The 18699-nt window shown below is 40.2% G+C and overlaps 1 pseudogene; it reads right to left on the bottom strand.

Annotated features, from left to right (window-relative positions):
* Positions 1-1609: 1609 nt before the first annotated feature.
* On the bottom strand, positions 1610-17457 carry LOC124151833 (annotated as a pseudogene).
* Positions 17458-18699: the final 1242 nt, after the last annotated feature.

The raw sequence follows: 18699 nt of genomic DNA, 5'->3' as shown, positions 1-18699 counted from the left end.
GATGCCATGATTTGTGAAATGTTGTTGCAAAATCCTTCGCCGATATGACGTCAACCTAGCAACAAAGTGGCAGTGTCGTCGACTGTGTATGATAAGCTCGTCTCAGTGAGCTATCATCTTTACATGCCATCGCCACCCACCCACCAAAAAACAAAAAACAAAGAACCCGACTCCCTTTCCGCCTTCCTCCCTCCCCCTCCTCCGTCCCTCCTTCTTCCTCCCTCCCTCCTTCCTCCCTCCCTTCTTCAACCACCACCACCACCACAGCCTTTTTTATTTTTAGAAAAAAACAAACTCTATTCTTGTTCACCTTTTACGTGCTCTTCTCTGGGTTTTCCCCTCCTCCCCGGAAACGGATGTGCCGCCCTCTTGGAGTTGCGCACGCCAAGGCATTACCTTTCAACATGACAACGCCCGGGCTCATATTGCTCGACTTGTTCAGGATTCTCTTCAACAAAACAACGTGAATGTCATTCCTGGCCGGCTCGTTCCCCTGATCTCTCACCAATCGAGCTCATGTGGGATGATCTTGATCGGCGCCTTCGACGTCAACCACGTGTTCCACAGACACTCCGGGAACTTCGAAACATGCTCAAGCAGATATGATATCCCACAGGACGCCTGGTCCATTCCATGAGACGAAGATGTGTTGCTTGCATCGCAACCAAAGGTGGACACACACGCTATTGATTTGTAAATTGACATTTTGTCATGTTCATTATTTTTTCTAATGAAATCACGCAGGTTTAAGATCCACGAATAAACTCGCATAAGTAACTCCATCCACGATTTTATCAAGTCTTTTGCAGGGTATTGGTACTTTTCATTTCGATGTTGTAGGTCAAATAAACCGATTTCTTTATATCATGTCGTGAGATCTTGAGAAACACGTTTTGTCCCACAAAACCTGGACCAAACATACCTTGTGTATATTCGGAAGAATGCTGGAAGTCGAACCTGTTCTTCCCTGCAGGTCTTTCACAACTCACAATTAATCAAAACTGGAAATTAAATGAAATAGTGTTAATTTTGATGACGTCTTTTTAACCATCACTCATTCATCATAAATTGTTCAACCACACGACCAATACCGTCTTTGGAATGGTGTAAGTGTGTGCCGGAAAAAAGCAAATTTAGTTTTCAAAGCTAAAATGTCTGAGAAACCAATCAGCAGTGTATTATGATAATATAAATTTATGTTTTTTAAAACGATTCTTTTTGTGCTGACTGCGAGCCGTTCAGTTAATTTTTTAAATTAATATTGCTTGAAAATCAAACTTGATAAAATAAACAGAGATGTATAGTTTCTTTTGTGGACTGAAATTGTATTTAAAGTCTACACATGCTGTTCTCCCGCGTATATATCCCACGACTATATCTTATGACCGCTGTAACTATGCAATGTAAAAGATACACACATAATCCATACTCATAAACCGATATAAGAAAGGTACACTGTATATGTCTCAGTAAACCTTGTTCCTATTTTCAAATATTGCAAATGTTTTTAAATATTTCCTTACGATGCCAAGCTGACTAATCTAATCATCCTTTGCATATAAGTGCTTACATCCGTGTGTTTATACCATCATTCACACAACACTGTGGTTTAGGTAAGCTGTGTTATCTCACAGCCGCTGCTGCCCCACTGGAAGACGTTGACTTAACCACACCTGGCCATGTGGTTCTTACTCAAATAGGGAGGTGCCACAGCCCCAGGTCCACAGCACGTTCCCCCAACGACGTCCCCTTCCCAGCCGCCACTGACTATAGACTTAAACTCGAAGAAGCCATTTTTTTGTTGTTGAGCAATCCATGTCGATGTCCACCAGCCAATAATGCTCTCCAAATCTGTGAAACAAGATCTCAAACGTTGTCTACAGCAGCGAATGGAGCGTCCCAGATAGTTTTCTACGGGAATTTAGAATAACCGCCCCTATCTGCGGAGGTGGCAGGCTTAATCGTTCCGAGGTTTCGGGCTAGGACGTTTGCTAGGGGGATGGTTATGCCTATGCGAGAGCGACAGGTGGACGATTTTTTATCTGACTTTTTTCTAATCTACTTGCCAAGTATGTATTGGATGACTATCTGGATATGAATTCCTGCCAGCTTCCAACATCATTCCGGATTCAAGCACGGAGATGGAGCATCTTTCCAAACAGTGACAATATGATGAACATTCATGAGAGCATATTAATTACAGCGCCTGTTACTTAGTCCTAATGCTACATTCTTGATATTTGTGTTGCTATTTTATATTGTTAACCGAATACTGAATGTTTGAATATAATTTGTTGATTTCTTTATTAAGTTCTGTACGTACCGATTTATGGGTTTGCGTTTCAATTTAAAAATCACCTCATAACAATGTGCCGCTCTGGTGGAGCAGAGTAGATTCCATACTTACGTATTGTATCTGATATACTCTGGTCTGCCAGCATTGTTCGTTGTCCACAGTGCGGGTGTTCCATAGGGCTTGATCTCCAGATGACCCCTGTGTACCGGTCCAAGTAGTTATCTCCCGTGCTCCATGAATTATATTTGGCGAAGTGAGCTCTAGTGGCCTGGTCTCTGTGGTGGATCGGAATAGCGCAAGGACTCCCGGACACCGCATTAGAGCAACCTTGAACACAGCGTGAAAACAGGTTACCCTTTCAAAGAACAGAAAACATAAAAGCCAGTATGAAAATGACATACAAGAGTAAAACTTTGAATGCAAACTATTTATACACAATCATGATTTGTTTCTATGAAATAATTTAAGGGTTCTGGGAAATAATCATACACGTACATCTTTATAACTGATCAAAACAACATTAAAAAAGCGTAAGTATTGTTGAAGCCCACGTGAAGTATTTAACCTATCATGCGAGCGTGGTCAGTGCCACCTCTGATAAAGAGATCCTGGCCTGGGGCAGTTCGCCTCTCTATCAATAAAACTGTGTTTCCAACTACTGCTTCCATAGTCGGGTGTGACACCAGGGGGCGCGTTAACCACGGGGGCTTGAGTTCCTCATGTACTGCCGGTGCCTTGACCAGCTGGACCACATTTGAGAAGACTTGCATCATCAATGCTATTTACATTCAGCATATATACACTCAGAGATAAACTATTAGCTTCATTAAGTGACTTTTAGAAGTGGGTATGATGAACAAGGGAGATGTCTACACAAAATATTCTCCCAGACTAGTGGAACAGACCATCAGCGCCAGCCTTAACTGTAGAGAAGAAGACCCCACGACACCAAACAGCCCATTCGTCATCAGCCAGCCCTACAGCAGCCATCAAATCAGCAGACATCGATGTAGTGTTTCAGAGAGAACTGTCCAGAATATTCTCAAAGCCTACAAGTGCAGTTTACCACATCATATGTGATTGTGGTGACACTTATGTTGGAGAACATCAAGGTCCCTCCTAGAATGAATAAACGCAACATCAAACATCAGTTCAGAAAAAAACTCCAAATCCGCCATCTCTGACGGTATCATAGCCCATCCAGCCCACAACATCCATTGGAACAACATCAACGTACCAGAAATTATCCCAACTACAAGATCAGGAAACCTCTAAAGACCATCCACATCAAAAGACCACCCCAAAACAGTGAGTGAGTGAGTGAGTTGGGTTTAACACTTCTTTTAACAGTATTCCAGTTTTATCACGGCGTGTCAGCTTAATGTTGGGGGATAGCCCGAAGTGATGCAGCTCTCAGACATTTACCACTTCGGTGAAACCCCAGCCAATAACAGAGATCAAGGTTACTACACCCCTACGACTTACCATGGGCTCATCACTAAACAATTTTAATCTTATCCGCATTGTCCATAACATATAGATCTTTACTTTGCAGACTTGGATAGATCGTATTGCAAATATTGTATTCAAAACACCGAAATCCGCGCCATCATAAGATTTATTTGCACTTTTGTCCTGTCTATCAATTTCAAAGGCTGAAACGAAAATACAGTGGAGGCGGAGTGAGTAAGAGGCTCATTATATTGTCTTGTTGGAGGAAATTACCTGTAAACCAACACGCTTAATTACACAAGCTACCTTCAAAATTACCCACTTGATCGAGCAACAAGCCCGTCCCTCCGTCAGCACCTTACAAACCTCTGTCAACGGTCATGGTCGGCTGCACACGTTCTCAGCAAAGCAAGCCTTTTCTTCACCCTTTTTAACTCTTTGACATTCTCCTACCCACAATTAAACAATGATTATCTACACGCTGTACTTTCCTTCGTATGAGTGAGATTAAAGGATTGACATATACTCCTCTTTCTTTAAACAACGGAAAAGTGACGAAGGCTCTTGTTGACATCACAAACTGAGTTCACTGTTCCGTGAGAAAACAATGTGCGAAACATACTATACTGAACCGCAAAAGAAACGTCACCCTGGATAGCTATATGAGAAACCTTGTTTGTCCAAACACTGTAAACATACTTTGAGACATATTAAAAAGATGAAACTCGGCAAAATTGATCATCAAGGTTGCAATTATAGTGTCAAATGTTCTTAAAGTGAAACACAACACTAGTCTCTGGGAAAATGGCATCACAAGTCGGTATTTCGTATGTCCGCCATGTGCATTGATGAGTGCCGTGCAACGTCGATACATGGAATGGATGAGGCGGTTGATGGAGGCCATAGGCACTTGAGCCAACACTCTGAGGAATGCCTGACGCAGTTCAGCTGCAGTTGTCGGCCTTGGTCGGACGTCATTCAGCCGTCTTTGAATCTCATCCCACAGGTGCTCGGTGGGATTTGAATCGGGACTGCGGGCAGGCCCCTGCATGGTTCTGATGCCATTCAGCTGGAGGAAGTCTCTTGTTGCTCTCGCAGTGTGGGCATGGGCATTATCATGCTGAGACTCGTGGTTGCGGAGACGTGCCAAATGAGGTATGGCGTGTGGTCTCAAGACTTGGTCAATGTACCGAGCTGATGTAACACCATTGCCTCTCCCCTGACCGATGTTCTGGAAGACCATAGGGCCGACCCTCTGTTCAAGACCAATTCCACCCTACACCATGATGCTCGGACCACCCCGCGAGTCTCTCAACAACACAAGCATCCGAATAACGTTCCCCACGGCGTCACCAGACTCTCTCTCTCTCTCTCTGCCATCTGCTGTTGAGATGCAGTAACGGCTCATGCCTGAGAAGAGGACTCTCGCCAATGAAAGTGCTGTGTTGCCCACTGAAGACGGTCCCGGCGATGACGTGGTGTCAGAATGGGTCCTCGGTGTGGCCTGTGACAGTGGAGGTGTCTGCTCGTCAATTGTCGACGCACGGTGTCCGCACTAATGTGTCGCTGGTGTGTCCCAATGGTCTGTCGAGCAGTTTCCACAGCAGTAACAAAGCGATCTTGAAGATGCTGTCGCACAATCTGACGATCCTGACGTCGGGTGGTGACCCTTGGTCTTCCACTACGTGGTCGGTCATCTGTTGTGTTGGTGGTCTGTTACCGTTGCTGGAGCCTGTATATGGTCCTAACGTGGACTTAAAATGCATTGGCTAATTGCAGGGCGGTTTGTCCAGCTTGCAATCGTCCAAGGGCTAGGTGTCGCCGATTTCTTGTTAATCTTGGCATGTGGTAGCAATTCAATAACGTATGAATGTTATCCGATCTGGGTGGAATTTTATAGGGCAAAAAATGGGGGAACGCATGTGCATTTCAATTTGCACGGAACTCACGTGTATCGGGTTACCATGGCCGTTGCCGTGATGCGTTTGGGCGATTTTATTGTCATTTGCGTTGTTTTCTTATCATCAAATTTCATTTTTCCGGACAAGGTAATGTTAAATTTTAGAAACTTTGACAAAAATTACCCAGATATTTAAATGACAACTTTTCATGTAATATTACATGTGGTGACGTTTCTTTTGCGGTTCAGTATATTTTTTCAATTGAATTTATTGTTCGCGTTTCGGTAGGTTCATATATTTTGTTGTGAGACTTTTCTGTGCTTAAAATAATCATTGATTTGTGCATAAAATGATGAAGCATCGATCGTACATATTTCATTCCTTTTAGGGTATCCTGACGAGAACTTGCCGATATGTCCAAGTCTGACAATGACAATAGTTTTCGAGTTATCATGGAATGAGAATTTGTGATTTCGGAAGAAGTACAAGTGAACCCCTACCTGTGACCGACAATAGTGACGAAAATAATCAGGATGATCACCATTTTGGACTCATGTATTACAAGTGATTGCAAAACACAGATAGACTCGTTTGTTTATTATATTTTTCTCCTAATCACATTATCTCGTTGTAGTCTTGAAGCAGCACTACAAAGATGAAGCGACATGAAAACTGAAATATCTTATGAAGTTAAAATTATTTAATTCACGTTAAATTAAACTGGCTTCATAATGATGTGAGAAAAAATCCTATTACTATTTTTATGATAATTGCACTTTAATCCTTCTCATCTAATACTGGCTTCCAATCACCTGTCCAGTTTGATCACTGTATTCTTTTACTCAATCATTTTAATATGTACTTCAATCAGGCTTCATACATCAACCTTATTTGTTGTGTAGACATCAATCTACCACCCTTCAACCTTGTATGAACATCAATTATCTACATGATTATAACGTCCCTACATCACTATTCTGTGATAAACAAGTTGTATATCCATAGAACTATCTCCCTTGTTCAGATAAACTATTGTCAATAAAGTCCAAATACATTGAGGCCTGCCTGATACATGAATTGTACTTTATATGAAATGTGATGAACTCGTATATTCTGCAGTCACCTGTCACATAAAGTCATGAATTACTTTAAATCTATGAAAACTAACCTACAATAATGGCGACTATTGGTTCCTCGTTGCTGATGTGATTATGAGCATTTCCTGACCCATCCACTGTAACCTTTTGTTGGCAATCATGAATGATGTCACAGTAATTTCCAGCTGGAACCCCTTTTTAGAATGTTTGGTCCCGATGTCTCTGCTCTGCCATCATTAACATTGTTACCCCTGGCAACGTCCCCACTATCATACCACTGTTTGATGCCTGTCCCAGCTACAACATTCTTGAACGCCAGCATGTTGGCAATGGGAGCCCACTTGCGCTTACAAACCCAGCGTTGTGAGATGGTCCAGCATCAGTATCACTCCCGAAGAAATAACTGCTCATCACTCGGACAAAACCATAATTGTAGGCCAAAGTAAACGCCTGAGCCGTCTTGTAATTTCTGGGTGTTTAGTGGGCGATGAGGTTCCCTCCACCACCATGGCCTCTCTGTTTGTCATGATTATCGACAAAGACAAAAGCATTAGATGAAGGTGTCATACCCCAGCCATAGCTACATTGCAAAGGTCTCCAAAGTTGTGTATACTTTTGACAATATCTCATCTCATTGGCATAGCTTAAAGAAGTGTATTCTTCAACTTTAATTGCACCATCATTCTGGTCAATCCCCTCATGGGCTCAGAATACTTTCCCACCCCCAGGGAGATCTTTTACCCACTTCTGAATTGCGCTGAAACACAATATTAAAAGGGTCATCAATGTAAATAAAAGCTACACAATCCTCATGATAATCATAAGAAATCACCATTGAACGATTCCTGTTATCTAACAAGAATGTGTTGATAAATATTGATGATACCAGGTGTTCATGAAAAGGTATCCTGTCCCACTGTGACACCCATCACAAACAATTGTCAATTGTTGTCCTGGAAAAATATGGGAACATGTGGTAACAAATACGGAATTCCGTCAGGCATCATTTGTCATTTCTTTTATATTTGAGTGAGTGAGTGAGTTAATGCTTTACGTCACATCGGCAATATTTCAGCCATATCGTGACGAGAAATTATACTTTTTAAATACATATATTTTAACTAAATTAAAATCTGTCATCGATGGACAGTAAAATCACTAGAATATCACAGATCATTATTTTAAAACTAGCATACAACCATAAAAAGATATAATTAAAAAAGACATGAAACAGTACAATGTAAAATAGGGCTATAGATCGCCAGCATCTGAAGGTAGATCACCATGCTAGGGTCCATGGGGACTGACGGTACTTTTGCTACCTGCATGGACCCCAGCCGGATTTACATCATCCCTTCAGAGGTTGGCAACGATTTGGAAATTTAGCCGAAATTAAAAGAACACAAATTCTACGATTAAAACTATGATAGGAATAATGTACTTTGAATGCTATGGACTTACTATACCCTCTCGGGGGGACAATAGTTTTACAGTACTTTAACCCCTGTCAAGAGTACAGCCAATAACAATCTCAGTTAACAATTATACACTACCAATTTAAGAAACAGCTATGTACATCAAATTTTATTGATAAGTTCATTTCTTTTAAAAATTCAATAATTAAAACAGAATTAATACTATTAAAAAGATCCTTTATGGATGATGCTTTGAAATATTTATCCCTTGTGATGGAAAAATCAATACAGTCAAGCAGGACATGCCTTTTGACACATAATTTTGCCAAGATTGGCGTTTGTTTTGTTGAAAAGTACGCCTGGTTTTAGCATTTACAATTTTGAATTTATTTAGATTATGGACCATAGGATGGCGTTGGAAATACTTTTCAGCCTTTTTCCTTGCCTTCCTAGCATGTTTGCAGTCGTTGTTAAACCATGGTTTACGAATGTGAGGATTTGCGGAGGACTTCGGAATACATTCTTCAGCTATTTTATTCAGTTCGTCAGAGAAAAGTTGAATAGGGTCGGGAACATTGAGAAACTTATCAGGTTTTAGTGTGTTAGTACAAAGAATTTCATATGAAGCCCATTTGGCCTTAGTAAAATTCCATCTCGATGACGGAGGTACATCAGATGGTGTCACAGATTTTAAGACGGTAGGGAAATGGTCACTCACACAAAGGTCATCGTGGACTGACCATTCAAATTCACTCAGTAAATCAGAATCTACAACTGACAAGTCCAGACAAGAGTACGTTCCAGTTGCAGGATGGAGATATGTTTCAGAACCATCATTGAAAATGCATAAGTCGTTATTAACGAAAAATTCCTCCAATAATTTACCTTTTGAATTGCTGTCATTTCTACCCCAAAGTGGGTTATGGCCATTCAAATCCCATGATAACACAGGGCTTAGGGAGTTGGTCATACAGTGCCTGAAGATCAGACTGTCGGAGAGAGTATGATGGTGGTACATACAAAGAACAGAAAGTAAAAACAATATTCAATGTTTCACGTACTGCAACAGCCTGAAGAGGGGTATTGAGAGGAACAGGGCTGTGAAGAACGCCCTGCCTCACCATAACAGTAGATCCTCCAGTTGCTTTATCCCCTAGAGGGGAAAAGCAATGGTAAGAATTGTACTGTCGTAAATGAAAATTATCTGTGGTCTTGAGGAAGGTTTCTTGAAGACAAAATGCTGATGGTTTGAAATCTTGAATTAAAAACTGAAGATCATTAAAATTATGCCGCAGTCCTCTACAATTCCATTGTATTGAATTGGTTGAGCAACTCATGGAGGCTCAATTGGAGATCGTGAGCTGGGAGAAGGTCCTCCATGCTGTAATGGCAGCGATGGAGTAACCTCCATATCCAGAGGTTCAAAAGGGTTATGAACCTCCAGAGGAACATTCAATGACAAAGGCTCCTCAACCTGTTTAAGGGCTGTTTGACAGCTATTATCAGCCTTGACAGGAGAAGAGGAGATTGCAGCAGAATAGGTCCGTGAAGAAGTGGAAGTGGTTGATTCACTTATAACACTTATAACCAACTTCTTCGCGTCTGTAAATGAGATATCATTTGTGTATTTCAGGTTTAGAATTTTAGTTTGTGTCAAAAAAGAGTGACATGAATTAGAAGAGGACATGTGATCACCGCTGCAGTTTGCACATTTGACAGTATCTGTGCAGTCAGAGTTATCATGGGTCTTACTGCAGCGGGAGCAAACTTGGGTATAGCAACAGGATTTGGCTCCATGTCCAAACTGTTGACATTTGAAACAACGGAGTGGATTTGGAATATAGACATCCACTCCAATGTTGAAATAACCGGCTTTAATTGAGGAAGGAAGCTTAGTTAGGTTAAACGTGAAAAGGTAAGTAGTTGTTTTTATTATGGTGTCACAATCTTTCCTTGTGAACCGTTTCACAGAAGATACAGCTTGAGATTTCAATTCTGCAACAATCTCGTCTTCAGACATGTCTGAGAGGCACTTTGCACGGTCATGTACAATGCCTCTACAGGAATTCAGTGTTTTGTGCACAGAGACCGCAATCTCTGTATTTGCAAAATGATTAGCGTCGAGTAGATTCAGAGATTGCTGTCTCCTTGCACACTCCACAAGCAGTGAACCGGACCGGAGACGAGTAACATTCTTCACGGTACCAATAATGCCTTCAATTGATTTTGAAACAACAAAGGGGTTGAGTTTGAGAGGCTCACCATCAATCCCTTCAACTACCAGAAATCGCGGCCAAGAATCAATATGTTGTACAGAATCCTCATCAGAAGATGTTGCAGGATCTGTATCAATATGCCGTCTTTTAGTTTTTGGTCTAGAACCAGTGATGTTTGGGGAAGCCATAATGAAAGAAGGATTTTCGACATTCCTGCTCCCCACCCACCATGGAGTGTCTACAAGGACGGTGCTGCAGTGGAAGCCGGCCACAAACACCAGGGTTACAGGCATGCTATACTCGAGCAATACAGACACGGGTAGCTAAGAGAGTCAAACAGAAATAAAGTCAGGCTGGTTCCGCCCTTGGCATTTTTCTGAAGACAAATAGAACCCGGAGGGCAATAATGCCAGATTGGCCCATGAGCCACCGCCTTTAGGCATGGGACCCTAGGCAGATTAATAACACATACAAATTTTGATCTTTTCCATAATCATTTTGTGGAATATTTATATATATATTCAAAATCAAAGTTGACCATGCACAGGGCATTGCATGACCAGCCAATTGGTAGAACCGGACCCATTCTACCACCCGTCTAGGCGAAGTTAGGGTCAAAGTGGTGTGTTGGGCAAAGAAACACTGTTCCTGGCTCCAGTGCCCTCAACCACCAGAATCCCATCCTCCAACGACACAGGGGCGCAACCCACGGCAAACAGGTTGCCCAATTCGGTCGCCTTTTATGACAAGCAATGGGGTGCTATGGAAACATTCTGCCCCGGTTCCGCACGGGGGAAGAGCTATAAGGGCTACTCAGCACTCACCACGAGGAGGTTGCTTTTCACGAGTGCCTTTTTATATTTGAACTTTCCTCCACATGTCTACCATAAATCGTTTTGAAATTGATGATGTAACCCTGATGAAAGAACGTTTGAGCAAGACTTGAATGAAGTCACCCCTCTTGTCATATACAATCTTGTTGTCTTTGTCACTCCGAATCTTTATACATGGATCTAAATATTTACAGATGAAGCGGTTTCATTGGTCTCTTTAATAACGAGCTCAAGGGAATTTTTGAATGATGTCAGATCATCGATTTACTTAACTTAACTTAAACACGCAGAAGGAAACAGATCAGCAAGAAGGGTGGTAGCACAATTGGTTATCATGGGCATGCTTGCTCTTTGCCTGAATATCCTACCATCAAATAACCACAGAGATGTTGTGAATGAAGAAGTACGGCATTTAACATATTGCTTTCTCTGTAAACATTTAACAGATAACATTTATTTTAACTTTTGATAAATTGTCAAAGAAGGAGTAATGATGTATTTAAGGTATTCATATATTTCAAACAGGAACAAGGAACCAGTCTTAGGAACTACAATGTGTAGTGGTACTGTAAAACTTCCATCATGTTCAATTTAATGGCATGAGAAATTGTATGAGCAGTCGATGGACCATAATGTATGTTTATGATATCATGATGCCTTTCTTAATGAGGACGACAAATGCATTATGAATATTACTTTTTATTTATGATGTTGTTAGAATCTGGCGCATATTTCTTTCTATATCAAATTATATTTTGAAGTTGAATTTGCAAAAATGGGAATTTGTGCATTATATTCTCAATTCGACGACTCAAGAGAAGAAGAATATTGTATAAAGAAAGAATATTTATCTGTAACTGTAAATCACTAAAATCAGTAGGTCTCAGCACTGCGATGGCAACATAAACATATATAGATATGACACACAATGTTCTTTGAACAAGATAATATAAACTACTTTAGTGCAGAGCATACAACACAAGAGTTTCCTCACATATCACACACGTTGATGGTTAGTTACCTGATGTCAACAGGCCACATGTCTTTGGCAGCGTCAATCCTAAAACCAGCCACCCCGATATCAATTATTGAAGTAGCCAGAGATCTTGTCCCTCACGTACTCGACACCTTGATTGAAGTCAGTGAGGCCAACAAGATAGCAGTTTCTTACATTATTGGGATCACCATAGTCGCGGTCATTGAAATGCTCCCTCCTGTATGGTACACTAGGGAAGTTCAAGTTGTCGGAGTTGAAGCTACTACCTGCCGTTCCTGTTCCAGGTCTTCCAGTACAGCCATATAGTTTATAACCCCATCCACGATAACCCTGAAACGGAAAAGTGTTAAGGTGACTGAAATTGTAGGTCTTGTGATGATATATGCAATAATATGCACACCACTACATTTTAAAATACTTTTTATTTAAAGTAGACACAGTTATTACTTTGATGGAAATGATTCGTTTTTTTCAGTGATCATAAAATATATATTATTATTTCATTATCTCTGTTTGTTTTTCATTTATTCCTTTGTCCTGATATTGCCCTGAAAAGTATCGTTACTGTTATCATTGTTAACTGGATGAAATTTGTCCTCAGCCTAACAATATCCCTAGAACAACCTAACAAAATATAACAATAACGTATGGTACTGAGCTGTATATTCACACTTTAGTTTAAAACTTGTCTGGAAACAGTTCATCACGTGAAATCATTCGCCTTTGATGTTCGATTCAACAAACATCAGAGGGAAACGACTTAGTAAGCAATCCGAACGTCAATTTTGTGATTAAGCTGGACGTTGCCATTGTTATTGATATTGTAAGATTGACTGTACAATGCTTGATTCTCACTCTTGCAAGGAAAAACAGTATCACAGTAGTTTTTACAAGTATTATATACACACGTTTGGTATTTTGGTCAGATTCCTTTAATAAGATAAATGAAGCACACGCCGGTTTCAGGCATGGATACTCTGCAACTGATAATGTATTTGTATTGCAGACACTTGTACAGAGGTATTTAGCACGAAAAGGAGACAAAATGTATGCTATATTTGTTGATTTTGCTAAAGTGTTTGACTCAATTAACAGAAACATGTTGTGGTCCCTTTGCAATTCTCAAGGTATCAGTACTAAAATTGGTAAATTACTATGTTGCATATAACACAATGTGAAGGTCTGTGTTCGAAACAATAACATCTTATCTGATTCCTTTTATTGTAATATTGGGGTTAGACAAGGATGTATTCTAAGTCCATTTCTGTTTTCGTTTTTCATAAATGAACTTTCGATACAAATATCTGAAAATTGTAACGAGGGCATCGAACTCCATCCAGAAACTATTAAACTTTTTCTACTCCTTTTTGCTGATGATATAAACTAGTGTCCAAAAGAAACGATACCACCTGTTTGCAACGACATAAAAGAAAAACTAAACAATACAGAAGTTTAGGATTGGTGTTATGCTTTTGAGAAATCCTTTCACAACATCTGTACAAAAATTTCATGTCAATAAAATCTGTACAACCAATATGACAAGCCTTTAAAGATGGGTGGGGTCGAAAAATGAACATTTCGTTAGAGCACTGATCACAGAAACAACGGGAAATGTCACACCACACGTCTCAAAGTCAAGTCAGTAGCGGGTATGTCCACCGTGAGCATCAATACATGCCAGAACACGCCTACGGACTGATGACGTCAAACGTCTGATGGCGTTGGGAGTGATGCGTTGCCGTTCCTCGAGGAGACATCGTTCCAAGTCCTGGACGTTGACTGGAGGCACACGGCGACGTCGGATTTGCCGATCGAGGTGGTCCCATAAGTGCTCGATGGGATTCATGTCCGGTGAACATGCGGGCCATGGCAAAACCTGTACGTTGGCGTTGGCAAGGAAGTTCTGTGTCAATCTTGCTGTGTGTGGCCTTGCATTGTCATGTTGGAAAAGGAGTCCACGAGGCTGTTGCTGAATAAAGGGCACCACAACAGGCCGTAGGATGTCATCAAGATAACGCTGTGCATTCAGGTTTCCACGAATTACGACAAGCATCGTTTTGACGTCACCACATATGCCACCCCAAACCATTAACCCTCCACCTCCAAACGGCCGGACCTGTTGGATACAGTTAGGCGCCAAACGTTCACCAAATCGTCGGTATACAAGCTGCCGTCCATCGTTTCTGAAGATGAGGAATCTGCTCTCATCAGAGAACATAACACGTGCCCAGTCCCGCCGTTGCCAACGTCGAACTCGCCTGGCCCAGATCAGTCTGTTGTTCCGGTGTCGAGGCGTCAGGAGCGGTCCGCGGTAGGGATGACGTGGCCGGATACCATACTGCCGTAGTCTCCTGTAGACGGTCTGTCGACTGATCCTGTGTCCCAGTGCTGTAGCCGCCGTGGACGTCGCTGTTACGGTGCGGTTCCTCAGGTGTAATACCCGGATGTAACGATCTTCACGGGGCGTGGTTACTCGTGGTTTTCCACTCCTGGGCCTGTCTGACGTCTGACCTGTCTGACGTAACCGCTGCATCAACCTGGTGATAGTGATGCGTGCGCAGCCCAACCTTCTGGCGACGTCGACGTGTGACGCTCCTTGTTGGACCATTTCATTGATGGCTGTCAAACGTGGCATATCTTGTGTTCTTTTTGTTGCTGTGATATCAACGTGTCTGATCAGCCGTTTTATACAGTTTTTCTGCACGTGCAGAACATGCTAGAGAGGGAAATGTCACTTTCACGAAATTTACGTTTTTTCCCGGAAGTGATCACGTGTTCCCGGTATTTTTTATCGACTATGCTGTGTTTGGGATGTGCAATACGAACTGGCATGTTTTCATACTTGACAATTCACTTAGTAAAAACAATTTTGAAAATAAGTTTGTATCGTTTCTTTTGGACACTAGTTTAGTTGTGTTCTCGGGCACAGTACATGGACTTCAAAAGTTAATAAATGAACTTGAGTACTATTGTAACAAATGGAAATTGAAGGTCAATATCGATAAGACAAAGGTTGTAGTTTTCAAAAATGGAGGGAAATTATCAAAACGAGAAAAATGGTAATATAAAGGTTAAAAACCTACAAATATTTGGGGGTACATTTTACAGATCGACTAACTCGGTCACTGCATTGCAAACAAAGCCGCACTGCAAGCCAAAAAAAATTTAATTGGCATTTTTAAAAACCTAAAACCCCTTGGAAACATTAGCTATGTAACATTTTCCAAGATTTTCGACACTAAGTTCAATCCTATTCTACTCTACGGTGCTGAAGTATGGGGTCTAGAAAACTATGATACCATAGAGAAGGTACATCTATTTGCATATAAAAGATTTTTAGGAGTAAACTCCAACACTCTTAATGTTACAGTTTACGGTTAATGTGGGTGATACCCATTGTATATATTTAGTTACATTAAAGTAATAACATATTGGATAAAATTACTTAAAATGCCAGAAAAGTACCAGATTCCCAAAGAAATGCTATAACATGATGATTCTTTACGATAGCAAAGGTAAAAATAACTGCGCCTCGGGTGTCAAAAAGATACTCCAATCTTGCGGGTATGATAACATGTAACAGTACCAGATCGTTTCGTATATGACTTAAGACAAAGGCTAAAAGATATGTATTTTCAAAAGTGGTACTCTTCACTATGTTTACACAAGAAGTTAAAGCATTACACCTGTTTTAAATAATTTATTCTTACTGAAAAATATCTTTTGTATATAAATGTTAAGAAATTCAGCACTATCCCGTTTCAGATGTAGTTCTCATGACCTTCTAATAGAAAAAGGTAGGTATTTAGCGATATCAAGGAAAAACAGATTGTGTAAATATTGTACATGTCAAGAGATGCAAATATCAGAAAAGAATACATACATACATATTTTTATCTGAATCCTAGAATAGTCAAATTTTACATCCTCATGTCATCTCAAGATAAAACAGTCACAAAATATCTTTCAATGTATATATACCATGCAATGAACATCAGATCCTCTGCATTATAGATGTGATATTTAGTTACGATATATGTAATTCCTATTGCACCCATTGCTACTGTGTGTGTATATGTACTATTTTCAGTACTTGAAATTTAGATTGACGTGTACAGTATCAGTGTAATGCCTCAACATTGCCATCATCAATCTAAATCTCTATTACTTCTAGAAGGTCGGTAGTGCCCATACTTGTAAACATTAACAAAATGAGATATATTGAACAATCCACCTGACCCCAACTTTCTTGCACCTTTGAACCATGTCCTTGACCTGTTGCTCATTACCGCACCTGCTGGTGAGATTGTAACTGAATGGCTGGTATACCTCCCACCAATGACGATTCGCTACCTTTACATGCTCGTTGGGTTGGGATACCTTGATGTTGATCTCTTTTATAAACAATATGGCTTGGCAGTTAATTTACTTTATTAGATATGTGTGGGTAGAACATATATAGTAGTATAGGTAATGATGGTTCTGCCGCAACCCCACTGGAGGCAGATTGATATATATCTATACTGCTACTACAGATGGATTTTTTATGCAAAAATGATGATGCGATTCCACGATCGTCATGATATTATACTAAATTGTAATGAAAATATTCTCTATTGTTTTTACTCATACGCATACAATTATTTTGAACAAAGTGATATTCAACATTTTTACTAAGTTCTTTGTTCATTTTACTAGGAGACCAGATTATATGCTCTTTTTCGAAATTGGAAAGAAACAATTGATGAACGTATTTGGTTGGTTTGACATCACTGATATAATATATACCCTGTGGTAATTCTCGCCATTTGATTGGCTTGTAATTCTCCATTATTATATACTTATGTAAGCATTCGTCTAAATTATTCAAACGATAGGAAACAATCTATTTTTAATCTCCAACCAGTTCTTTGGTTTTGGCACGGAATAATTGACGCGCTTGTTGTCTCCCCTGTTCTATGAACTTCTTTTTTTCTCGTCTTCGCTAATACCACTGGTCTTACGAGAATTTGATCTAATCTCCTGCTTCATTACGTTGTATTTGGTGAGTTCTGACAGCACTAAATGAAACTCCTCCTCGGATATCTTACAATCAGCCAGTGCTGTTGAAATATGATCCTCAATGCTGTTCAACTTTGCTTTGGTGAGTATCCAAATATTATCATGTTTTTATGATTTCTTTTGCAACTTACCAGAAATAATTTTTATTGCTATTACGGCCAGTCCTGAGACTCCGGCGGCTACTTCCATACCAAGTCGATAGGCGCAGTGATTATAGTTGATAATAAACCAACACCGGCTACACCGAGTCCCATGCGGGCTGCTACAAACGCAGTGTCAACTCCGTCGAGAGCATTCACAGCTCTGCGATACTTTTTATACAATCCAAGTCTCAACTCCCTCTCCTTCTTATTCAATGTTTTATGTCGCTTATTTGATGTAATCGAAATCCATCAACAGTATCCATCTTTTCAGATGCTTCATCGAGCGCTGGATATAATCCCATAATGTATATTATTATATCATAATATATAATAGTCTTTAATTGGTCTTGCTTCAATGTTTTGAGAGTATACATCAACCATATTAAATGTATATTATACGGCATAAATATCTTAGTAAAAGAAATGCTATCACGTTTATTAACTTGGACCCCCTCAAGGGTTGCAACGGGTGATACCCCCAGATAAATAATACTGCAACGTTGACGCTCGTGTTTCTTAAGCCATTTAATTGATAGATCTGGTATTATTTCGAAGGCATCTTCAGAAAGATCAGGTATAGCATTCAAGTTCTGTTTTATATCATTGAATTCAGTAACCAAATTTAAACTAACATTTTTTAATGCTGGACGACTCAATAACATATGACCTGGGTTTTCCGGCAGGGGAGCTACTAACACACTTTTTCGTTTTGAGGGGATATAAGCCCCGAGTACGATCCCGTTATTCATTATCTTAGTTAATTGATGTCCCTTACCCGTCATCACATATGTTGGGGCAATGACGATATTCAGTAGCCACTCGATTTTTTCTTCGACCACAGTCCATTTATTATCATCATTGCGAGTGAGATTGTATGAAGTGTTTTTATTGAGTCTACTAACGTCGAAATAACTTAAACCTCCTAGATTACCTGTGAATACAACTTCTTTCTGCTTGTATACATTATCCTGTAAGTGTAAAGTGTATAACTTGCCATCGGTACCGGGTTTACCGAATCCTTCTGTGTCTCCAAGATCAGAAAGCGCAATTGTATTACATTGTCTAAGGTTATGCATTCCAGGGCCTGATGAATCAACCATTATTTATAATATGGAGTGTTACAACACTCAAGCATCCTAAATGTACAGGTTGATGTTTTACATCTAATACAGAAATTTTGAGATCTGAAATAATACCCCGTTTTAACTTTGTATAGTGTATTAATGAAGAAGATTCTGTTCTACTGCTATTGTATTTTTCATCTTTGACTGGAATAGCTCTTAGCAGA

This window comes from Haliotis rufescens, unplaced genomic scaffold (assembly GCF_023055435.1).
Source record: "Haliotis rufescens isolate VD_foot unplaced genomic scaffold, xgHalRufe1.0.p SCAF_7, whole genome shotgun sequence".
Classification (NCBI taxonomy): Eukaryota; Metazoa; Mollusca; class Gastropoda; order Lepetellida; family Haliotidae; genus Haliotis; species Haliotis rufescens.
This window is presented reverse-complemented; position numbering and strand designations above follow the sequence as displayed.